At 47.3% G+C, this 10,023-nt stretch overlaps 1 pseudogene; it reads right to left on the reverse strand.

Moving 5' to 3' along the window:
- Positions 1 to 2,835: 2,835 nt before the first annotated feature.
- On the reverse strand, positions 2,836 to 4,849 carry LOC142434403 (ATP-binding cassette sub-family F member 2 pseudogene; annotated as a pseudogene).
- Between the last annotated feature and the right edge of the window lie 5,174 nt (positions 4,850 to 10,023).

Below are 10,023 nucleotides of genomic sequence, written 5' to 3' on the forward strand. Positions count from 1 at the left end.
GAAGAAAGGTGACCCAACACAATGCTCCAGTTAGAGAAAATATCATTGCTATCACACTCAAATAATATTTTACTAAAGATCGTCCAACACTGGTTGCAGAGAAACATTGACCTCAAGCTGCCAGAAGTTCAGGTTAGACTCAAAAGAGGGCCTGGAACAGGGAATATCATGGCTGATGTCAGCAGGACCTTGGCTGAAAGTAGAGAATATCAGAAAGGTGTGTACTTGGATTTCGTTGAATGTACCACGGCATCTGACTGCGGGAGGAGCCTCGAGAGGAATGAGAATGACAGAACACTCCCTTGTGCTCGTGGAGCAACAGGCAGGTGTGCGACCAGAACAAGGGGATATTGCAGGGTTCAAAATCAGGAAATGACTGTGGCAGGGTTATAGCCTCTCACCATACTTATGAAATTAGTACACTGAAAAAATCAACAGAGAGGAGCTGGATTATATGAAGAAGAAGGTGCCATCAGGATCGGAGGAAGGCTTATTAAAATCTGCTACGTGCTGATAACAGAACTTTGCTTGGGGAAAGAGGAGTCCTTGATGCAATTGCTGATGAAGATCAAGGATTGTAGACTTCAGTATGGATTATGACTCAATGTAAAGACCAAAATCCTCACCAATGGACCAATTTACCATTTACATCATGGTAAACGGAGGAAAAAATGAAGCTCTCAAGGATTTTCTCTTGCTTCGATCCACAATCCATGCTCATGGAGGCAGCAGTCAGGATATCAAAGGATGGGTTGCTTTACTTAAGTCTTCTGCACAGGATTCTTTAGAATACTAGAAAGCCAGGATGTTTCTTTGAAGGCAAACCTGACCCAAGCCATGATATTTTCAACTGGCCCATGTACATGAGAAAGCTGAACACTGACTAAAGAAAGAATCTATTCATTTGTATTGTGGTGCTGGAGACGACCATTGAAAGTCCCATGGACTGCTGAAGGGAATAACAGATTTGTCTTGGAAAAAGTACATCCAGAATACTCCTTAGAGGCAAGCATTGAGAGCCTTTGCCTTATATGTCAGATCACGTTGTCAGTGAGACCAGTGCCTGGAGAACAGCATGCCACGGTTTATAGAGGGGCAGTAAAAAAGAGAGTGGGCCCCGAGGACGTGAGTTGAAGCCCTGACTGTACCAATGGGCTCAAGCATATGGACAATTGTGAAGATGGCTCAAGACTGGGCACTCTTTTTTTTTGTGCATGAGGTCACTACAGGTCACAATTGACTCCATGCTACTTAACAACAAAAAAGCAGTTACTAAATTCTAAAGTGCTAAAAAGAAAAGAAAAATGGTTGAACTCCCTTATCCCCATCATATTCTAAAACCTTCCCACCCACGTTTGTGAACCTTTGATAATTTATAAATTAAATTATTTTTATTTTCATATTTTACATGTCTGCTGTCTCTCTTCACCCAGCCTGATGTTGTTCCTCCCTCACCCCGGGGGGAGTGCGGTACCTCAATCATTGCAATCAGTTCCCCTTTCTCCCCTTTCTCTCACCACCTTCCCTCTGCCTTCATGATATTTTTACTCATTACTGGTTCTTGGGGGTTTATCTGTCCTCAATTCTTTCCTGATGGAAGCGCTTATCTGTACCAGTGTACATGCTCTGTTCTAGTCAGATTTGTAAGAAAGAACTGTGGTCATGATGGGGAGTAGGAAGCATAAAAATATTGGAGGAATGGTGTGTGTTACGTTGATGCTATATTAATTGCACACTGGCTGGCTTGTCCCTTCCATGTGAGCCTTCTGTGAGGGGATATCCAATTGTCTACGTGGACTCTGGGTCTCCATTCTGAGCCCTTCATTTATATCAGAATGATTGTTTGGGGTCTTCTGATGCCTGATACCTGATCCCATAGACACCTCATGATCACATGGGTTGGTGTGCTTCTTCCATGTGGGCTTTGCTGCTTCCCTGCAAGATGGCTTCTCGTTTAACTTGAAGCCTTTCAGGCCTGAGACTCTCTATCTTGTCATAGGTGGACACCGTCAACTTTCTTCACCACATTAGCTTCTGCAACCATTTTGTCTTAAGTGATGGTGTCAGAAAGGTGGGCATCATAAAATACCAGGCTATTAGAACAAAGTGTTCTTGCATGGAGGGAGGACTTGAGTGGAGGCCCAATGTTGGTCTGCCACTTTAGTACTTCAAATGCAAATATATGTACATAGACCTATAACCCCATTGTTACATATTAATATATTTGCATATGTACATGCCTGTGTTTATACTAAACTCTATACATGCCTTTACCTCCGGGTTCTATCCTCTATTTCCTTTTACTTTCCTCCTGTTCCACTATCATGTATGACCTTCATTCTTCTCTCTGTACTTCCTTCTGGCTACATGGCATTTGATTGAACCCCACTAGGCATTCTCTGCCCTCTTCGCCATCAATTTTAGCTCTCTAGATTTTCTCTTCTTTTTTTTTTGGATTCTTCTCCCTTTATTGGACGCTTTGTGGGTGTCACGCAGGTCTAGAGATTGCAGTGAGATCATTATTTAAAAACTGACCGGGACTAAAGCTTGATCTAGAGCTCCAAATGAGAAGCAGAAAGAATGGGGGCGGTGGAGCTGGGGTTTCCACCAACATCACCAAAATCCAGAAAATGAGGATCGAAAGCTCTTTCACGGGTCAAATCCAGGGCTTGGGCCCTGGACTAACCCCCAGATGCCTCTGGCTACATCAGTATCCAGGTCAGGTGACCAGCCAGGGGCTGGAAGGGAAGAGCCAGCTGAGTCCAGACACGGACAAAGGTCACTGGGAAGAGGACAGGTACTGTCCAGCTCCACATGAGTGCAGCTAAGTCCGGCTGAGGGGCAGGCGAGGCTGGGGAGCGGTTTGCAGCAATGCAGGAGTGTAGCCCTGGGGTCCAATCCTGAGCGGCTGGTCAGGGTAGCAGCTGTCAAGTCCCCAGGGGATCTCCTGACCCAAGCCTGGGCAGAGGGCTCACACATTGTGGGTCCTCTTGGTGAGCTGAGGCTCCTCATCCACCAGCTTGGACTTGAGGTGCTCTTTGTAGGCTAGGATATCTCCAGGCCACTTGGTGATTGTCTGCTTCTCACAGACCCAAATTTCTTGTGCCACCTGCTGGATGAGTCTGAAGTCATGGCTGACCAGCATCATGCCACCTTCAAACTCATTGATGGCGTCGGCCAGCGCATCGATGGTCTTAATGTCCAGGTGATTGGTAGGCTCGTCCAGGAAGAGCAGGTGCGGGTTCTGCCAGGCCAGCCAGGCCAGGCACACACGGCCCTTCTGGCCATCGGATAGGTTCCGGATTGGGCTCACCTGCTGTTTCCCAGTCAGACCATATCGTCCAATGAGCTTCCTCATTTCTTCCTTCTCCTTGATTTCCGGGTAGCACTTCATCATGTACTCCAAAGGAGAGAGGTCTAAATCCAGCTGCTCTTGTAAGTGCTGATGGTAACGCCCTATCTTGACATGAGAGTGCTTCCGGATCATGCCATCTGTGGGGAGGAGCTCGCCAGTTAACAGCTTCAACAGCGTCGACTTCCCTGCTCCATTGGGCCCTACCAGAGCCACTCGTGTGTCGAGGTCAATGCCAAACTCTAGGTTGTTGTAGATGCAAGGCCCATCTTTCGTATACCTGAAGCTCACGTTTTGTACCATAATGACTGGTGGAGGGATCTTGCCACATGGTGGGAAATAAAACAATAGTGTCTTGTCACTAACAACCCGTTCTGTCAGGCCCGATGCCATCATTTTCTGTAGTGTCTTCTCTTTGCTCTGGGCCTGCCGGGCCAACTTGGCACTGCCATGGCCAAACCTGGCGATAGAGTTCTTCATGTGCGCGATCTGGTCCTGTTCCCAGTGGAAGCGCTTCATCTGGTTCTCCTCTAGCTCCAGCCGCGTCTTCACGTACTGATCATAATTACCCGTATAGTACTTCAGATTCTTGTGGTGCATGTGGATGATATTGGTGCACACACCATTCAGGGACTCTTGGGAATGAGAGACGAGGACCAGAATGCGCTGAAATGTCTTGCGTTCTTCTTCTAACCACACACAGGCATCGAGGTCCAGGTGGTTGGTGGGCTCGTCCAGGAGCAGCAGGAAGGGCCGAATAAAGAGGGCTCTGGCGAGGGCAACCCTCATCCTCCAGCCTCCACTGCAGTCTTTGAGCTTCTTGCGCTGCATGGCGGGGGTGAAGCCCAGCCCATGCAAGATCCGTGAGGCCCTCATCTCTGCCTTGTGGGCGTCCAGCTCCTCTAGGCGCTCATACAGCTCCATCAGCTTCTCACACTCCGCATCCTCGTGCGCCAGCCGCTCGGCCTCCCTCTCCAGCATGGCCCGCTCCGTGTCCACCTCCATCACACACTGCAAGGGTGTCTTGTCACTAGGGGGCATCTCCCGGGTCAGATGGTAGATGTCAATATGCTCGGGGATGGGCACTTCCCGTTTCCCAATAGCAGAGAGCAGCATGGACTTTCCAATTCCGTTTAAGCCAATAAGACCATAGCGTCGGCCTGAGTTTAGTTCCAGTTTGGTGTCACTGAGCAGCTCTTGGCCATGAAAGGTGAGCGCGAGGTTGATGATGTGGACGTCAGTGCTGTTGGGGTGAGAGGCGAGGACCCCAGTGACAGCTCGAGCAGCAGCCTTCTTCATCTCAAAGTCCTCCAGCTCCTTGGTCAGCAGGTCCACTTCTGTGGTCTCACTGCCATTGGACTCCTCGTTTTTCTCCTCTGCTACCTGCGGCTCCGTGGCAGCATCTCCGTTTTCTTCATGCCCCTTTCGGGGTCGCTGCCGGGCTTTGGCAGCTTCCTTCTTTTTGGCTGCTTTCTTCTCTGCCAGGTCGGAGGGCATGGTGAACCCCAGGGGCAGGTTACTGTTCTTTCAAGGAGTCGGGCCTCGCTGCTTGGCCTCTCAGATTTTCTCTTCTCCCTCAGTTTTATTGATCTCCTTACTTGTCCCTGACCCCCACCTCTTCTCTGTGCCCCAGAACCATCAGTCCTGTTATTTTCTCTTTTTCAAAATACTTTTGAGGGCTCTTACATCTCTTATCACAATCCATACATTCCTCCAATGTGTCAAGCACATTGGCGCATATGCTGCCATCATCTTTTTCAAAGAATTCTCTTCCCACGTGAGCCACTGATATCAGCTCCCCATTTCTTCCCCCTCCCTCCTCCACCCATTCTCCCTCAAGAACTCTTGATAAGTTATAGATTAATTTTCCATATCTTACATCGGCCTCCATCACCCCTCACCCACTTTTCCATAATTCATCCCCCTCATAGGTGGTTCCAGTTTGATCCATGTGATCAATTTTGCCTTTCTCCCCCAACACTCCTCTAATCCTCCTGGCATCTCTACTCTCCTGGTTGGCCCTGAAGCATTTATCTATCACAGATTTCTTGTGTTGTGGGCTCTTATCTGTAGCAGTGTGCCTGCTCTGGACTATTCTGACTTGTATTTTAGATTTGAGGTCATGATATTGGGGTGAATGAAGCATCAAAGAGCTAGAGGAAACTTCTGCATTTCACTGGTGCTCTACTGCACCCAAACTGGCTCCTCTCTTCGCTGTGACCCCCCTGTGAGGGGATGTCCAATTGTCCACTGATGGACATTGGGTCTCAACTCTATGCACTTCCTCATTCACATTGCGTATGGTTTTATTCTGGGTCTTTGATGCAGAATTCCTGATCCCTCATGATCAAGCAGGCTGGTGTGCTTCTTCCATGTGGGCTTTGTTGCTTCTGAGCTAGATGGCTGCTTGTTTATCTTCAAGCCTTTAAGACCCAGACGCTATCATCTTTTGATAGCCAGGCACCATCAGCTTTCTATGTACTCATCATATCTGTATGGCAAGAAGTAAGGTGGCAGATGGACATTCTGTGATGCTGACCTTCCTGACATGATCACTGAAGACAAAATGGGTGCATAAGCAGTCCTGTTACTTTCTACTCAGGATTGTTTATCCTGCCTATCTTATATAAAAAGGCAGAGAGAGAGAGAGAGAGAGAGAGAGAATAGTCTATGAATAATTCCATTTTGTCTGCTGACCCTTATGAATGATTTCTAATTGGGTCTGATGCAATGCCGAGTACTTCCTCCCAAACTCAAAGTCTGTTTTCAGAATTACTTGGGTATTTTGTTGCTTTGCACCCTTTGCTGATCTGTTGTGCTCCCTTACTCTCACACATTGATGTTGGGGGTCTGACCGGGCACAGTTCCCACACTGTGTCTCACGTGCTGCCCCTGTAACACTGTGGATCAATAAGATGGTGTCGTATCTTGTGGTGGGGCCAACCCTAGGGTCCTCTGTGTGCATTGGTTGCTCTGAGCGGGAATGTTTTCCTGGAAGCTTCATGGGCAAGGATGCTTCTCTCTCTCCCCCACCCTTTCCTCCCTCTTAATTTGCTCCCATGTGGTCTGGTAAGACCTGCCACTCTCCCTGGATGTACATTGACTGCTGCCTTCTGTAGTGCATTCTTCTGGGGAAGGGGGTTGATGTAGCCAGGATAGTGGAAAAACCAGTCTTCCAGTCCCCTCTGTTAGGTCTCTACTTCATGCCAATATGTTGTCATCAAGGCTTGGAAGTTGAGGTCTGGGCCTAGAGCCAGTTTTTGGCTTGGGCTGTGTTCTTCAACTCCTGTGGGCTTTTTCTGTTTTGTGATGTGACAATCCTTAGAGAGGGGAGAAAATGGCGACCAGATAGGACACATCCATCCGGAACTCCTGCTGCCAAACCAGAAAATTAGGTGGTAAGACCAAGGAAACGGGGAGGTGGAGTCCTCAAATTAGAACTAGGGTACTAGGGATTTTCCTGAAATCCTTTTTGCGTGAGATTTTCACTCACAAAGCAAACCAAGAACACTTTAAAGTGCTCTAGCTTTGGTGAGCTCGCAGGCGCTGGCTGTGCCCTTTTTGGGAACAGTGATTTCTGCAGGCAGACAGCCGAGAGGGGACAGAATGCCAGACATGAGGGGAACCCCACTCCGGAGCTCTCTGCAAGGTTGGCTGCCTTGAACTCACAGCCAGGGAAGTTGTGGCAGGTAGCCATAATTTAGAGTAATAGAAAAAATATATTATTACCTTAAGATCACAGTGTGGGAGAAATTGGTGGAATGTCAGGAGTCCAGGGAGCAAATTTAGTTCCAATTGGCCGAAAAGGAAACAATCCCCCTAATAAGCTGGATCTCCCCCTCTGGGGGTCAGCCTGACAGCCCCCAAATCAGAGCATATCACAAGCAAAAAAAAACAATGGGTGAAATATATATTATTAGTTTAAAACTCAAACCCAAGTCTAGTTGCTCAACTCCAAGGACCACATAGGTGGAGCCCTTAGCATAAATCAGCATAAGAAGCAACCTAGCTAAGAAATGTCAGAACTCAGCTGCAGGGTCTAGTGGCTTTTAGCATAACAAAGACCCGCTGTAGCAAGCGTCAGCTTTAAAAAGCAAGGAGCTGCAGGCCAGTGACTGTGAGAGACAATTTCATTTGATTACACTCTAGCTGGCCAGGGAGATTAAAAAATAAAAAATAAAGTCTGTTTCCCTCTTAGTGATTCTACACATAGCTGGGGAGGCCCTGCCTGTCCTGGAGCCCTGGACAGGGCTGAGAGAACGCCCCAGGGCCCCCCTCCCAGCCCCTGTTGCAGTGCTATATACATGACGAGGCAGGTACACCAGCAAACTCCAGCACCCAAGTGACCCCTGCCACGGGCGCGATCTTACTTTTGAAATAATCCCACACAGCATCTGTGGAACCTTACAACAAAAGGGTACACCACCCCGCTACATGGGGGAAGAGTTGCAACTCCTCCAGCCTCACGGACAGGTAATCAACTTTCAGCAATCTCCTTACCTGCTGCTCTATTTCTTCTCTCTATATTCACAAGCCCTTCTAACTTTTCCACCTCAGTCTCAGCAAGCTCAGGTTTGTGTTGGGGTTTTATTTTTTCTCTTTCTTCTTTATTCCTCTTCTTCTTTTTTTCTTTTTTCCCTCTTTCTCCTCTTCTCTCCCACTCTCTCTGATCATATGCCACTACTGGCTTTCAGGTCACTACCCTCCGCTTAGGGCAAAGCAACTCAAATAGCAGGAGGAATTTCAGCCTTCCCTCCATGGAAGTGTTGTACACCACACAAGGCACCTGGGACATACACTTACACTGCACTGCGCTGCTGAGGAAACCTCTGTCAGTCCTCTAAGGCAATCTCGTCTTTCTGCCCTGCACCACTGGGTCCCGGCATTAAAAGGGCACTCCAACCTACCATTTGGGGCAAGGGTCTAAATCCCTCTGGACCCACATCCAAGCAATCAGGGATCAGCTATCACTTCATTCTTTATTTCCTCCTTCTCTCTCTCCTCCTTCTTTACCATCACAGCCAATCTTAGTGAACTCAGTTGGGTTTATTTCCTTCTTTCTCTTTATTCTCTTTTTCTTCCTTTCCTTTTTCTGTCTTTGCTCTCTTCGCCTCTCTGCTTGTATTATTCTCTCTGCTCCCTCTCATTCCTTGCACATACCACTGCGGCTTCACAGCCCCTACACTCAGCCTAGGGAAACCCTGTCCTCCCAGTGGGCAGCCTGACCCCTAAGACAGTGCTGCACACAGGACGAGTCAGTGCTACACACAGCACAGCATGGGGTCAGCTATTTCTTTAAATATTTTTTAAATTCCCTCTTCTCCTTCCTTTTTCTTCTCTTTTTTTCTTTCATTGCGCTCTTCTTACATGTTTCAATATTTTCTCCTCTCCTTCAAGCTCTTCTCTATTTTCTACCACGGTCTCAACAGATTTAGTTCTCCTTTTGAGTTGTTTTCTTTTCCTTCTTTCTCTTTTTTTAATGTTTCACCTTTGTTTATTATGTGCAATTTACCTGTGCGTGGATGAGTGGGTGTCAGTTTGCTTGGCACTATTGCCCCAGTCTGTTCCTTCCTCTTTCTCTCTTTTTCCTCTCCTTTCACTCTCTTTCCTGTCACAAGACACTAGTGGCCTCCAGGCCACTCCCCTCTGCATAGGGCAACTCTGAAGGCCCAACTGGTTGCTATCACACCAGCATTTATTGACTTGGCAAGCAGCTGTCGAATTCATGCTGGTTCTCTCCCACACACCAAGAAGCAGAGGGTTCTCCCCTGAAAAAGTGGGGGCATCATCAGCCTAAATACTGAGGCCCTACAAGTGACTCGGGGAAATGCCTGACCACCACTTGTGGGGCCCCACGCTACTGTGGGAACATGCACGCAACATCCAATGAGATCTCTCTGTCTACGGTGATTTCCCTGGCAGCTACAGAGCTCTAAACCAAGGAGGGTGTAACTGCATGCCCTCCTCAGCACTACAGCTGCAGAGAAAAACACCATAGGGCAGTCAAGGTGCTCCAAGAACTGTGAAGCCTACTTAGAGATAGGCCAGGGAAGCGACGCCCTTGTGGGTCCACAACAATCTGACCAGTGTCGCATAAGAGGAATATCCAATACACATTCCAAGTAACAGAATTCTGAATGGCTAGGATAAGAGTGAAAACACAGGAAGATATAGTGGTTGCCTGAACAGCTACCAAAAGGTAGTTATAGAAGTACTCATAGAAATCCCACAAGAGAGAGCCTAGAGTTCTTAGATGCAGGAAGATGGCTCTAGGCTCATCAAACACAACATGTAAATAGCAACCAGTTCTAACAGCTTCAACTAAAAATCAGGAAAAACATAAAACAATGACGGAAGAAGTCATGAACCTAACGATGTGCATAGAAGAAGCAGATATTGACCTGCCATAAAAATAAATTTTCAAAAGGCTACTTAAAGTAATAAAGGATTTGAAGGAAGCAATTCAGAAAAAAGATGAAATGATAGAGGAGATAAAGGCAATGCACCAAAGGGAAATACAAGAGTTAAGGGATGAAATAACAGAATCCAGTGACAAATTGACAGACCTTGCAATTGGCTTGAGAAGGTAGAGAATCACACCAGTAACCAAGGGGACAACTAAGCAGACCTCAGAAAATAGGAAAAACAGTCAAATAACACTATCAAAAAGC

The sequence above is a fragment of the Tenrec ecaudatus genome, chromosome X (assembly GCF_050624435.1).
Source record: "Tenrec ecaudatus isolate mTenEca1 chromosome X, mTenEca1.hap1, whole genome shotgun sequence".
Taxonomy (NCBI): domain Eukaryota; kingdom Metazoa; phylum Chordata; class Mammalia; order Afrosoricida; family Tenrecidae; genus Tenrec; species Tenrec ecaudatus.